Source organism: Seriola lalandi, unplaced genomic scaffold, assembly GCF_002814215.2.
Source record: "Seriola lalandi dorsalis isolate HSWRI2012SDOR001 ecotype SW California unplaced genomic scaffold, Sedor1 jcf7180001976913, whole genome shotgun sequence".
NCBI lineage: Eukaryota > Metazoa > Chordata > Actinopteri > Carangiformes > Carangidae > Seriola > Seriola lalandi.
The window spans coordinates 1-1,139 of NW_019447579.1; the positions used below are offsets into that span (position 1 = coordinate 1).

Sequence of the window (1,139 nt, forward strand, 5' to 3'; positions counted from 1 at the left end):
GGAATACAAGATTTTCAAAGAGTAGAAATACCAAATTTATTTTCATAAATGACTGTACAGCAGAAAAATGTAACAAGTAGACAAACCATAATAAAATTGGCATTGTATTAGGAAAATCCTACACTAAATAGAGGATTTACTCATGTTTAATTTATTATTACTGAATCCCATAAGAGCATTATCAAACAGATTTGGATGAAATTATTGTTGGTCAAGAAAATGGCAAAATTCCACCACAACATGAAGCCCCCCCCCCCAGTACATGGCAGTTAGTGATAGCGAGCTATTAAAAGTGCCACTTCAGAAGATGTGTATCACTCTCCGATTGTGGATCCAGTTCAGAATTCTTTCTGGAGATCTGAAGGAAACAAGGACAAAAGAAATTTGATTAGATGAAAGTAATCTCAAAAGTCGCTCTTTATCTACCAAAACTACAACGTACCACTCTTTCTGAGGAGTTCGCCTTTCCATGTACGAGCCATCCCATCCAGAAACTGATCAAAGTATTTCACATACTTTGCCAGACTGGTTCTTTTGTAATCTGTGAAGAGAAGTAATCTGTGAGCTGAAATATTCAGTTTCTCTGGACCCAAAGTATCAAACTATTGAGAGTGAAATCTTTGACTGAAGTGAAAGATAAAAGTAACCTATTCTTACTTGTAGACTTAACAATACAGGCTCTAAATTTCTTTTAACTTCTTTTGAGTAGCCTGTTTGGGTCTGTGACATGTTTTGGAGTAAATGTAAAATATAGCATTTTTCATGAAGAAAAACACATCAAGCAATGTACAATTCAGAACAGAGCAGTTTTGGTTTACCATTTGCAGTGGTTGAAAATGCATATTTGATCGAATGTTACACCACTTTCTGCTTTATTATTATTTTTGGCTTTATCAGGGGCTCCAGTAACAAGAATAAAGCTGGCATTGATTTTGTTTACAACCATCATGAATTTTCATTGTGTATATTTGTCTAAATTGTCCAAAGTATGTGTTTTTACTGGTTTACGTCCTCTGATCATCAGAATTTTCTCCCTTCTCTGGTTTGGTTTTCCTTTTGTTTCCAACAAATAAATTGGACAGCTGTTTATTTCAAATGTGAATTGCTACTGGAAAAATTAAGGTTGACACACAAAAAAA

General features: G+C 34.3%; 1 long non-coding RNA gene across 1 annotated transcript; it reads right to left on the bottom strand.

The window, feature by feature from the left end:
• Positions 1-11: 11 nt before the first annotated feature.
• On the bottom strand, positions 12-1,131 carry LOC147820216 (uncharacterized). Its single transcript, XR_015437333.1, has 2 exons — positions 443-1,131; positions 12-358 (listed from the first exon to the last, which is right to left on the bottom strand). It is a non-coding gene; the product is annotated as an uncharacterized LOC147820216 (long non-coding RNA).
• Positions 1,132-1,139: the final 8 nt, after the last annotated feature.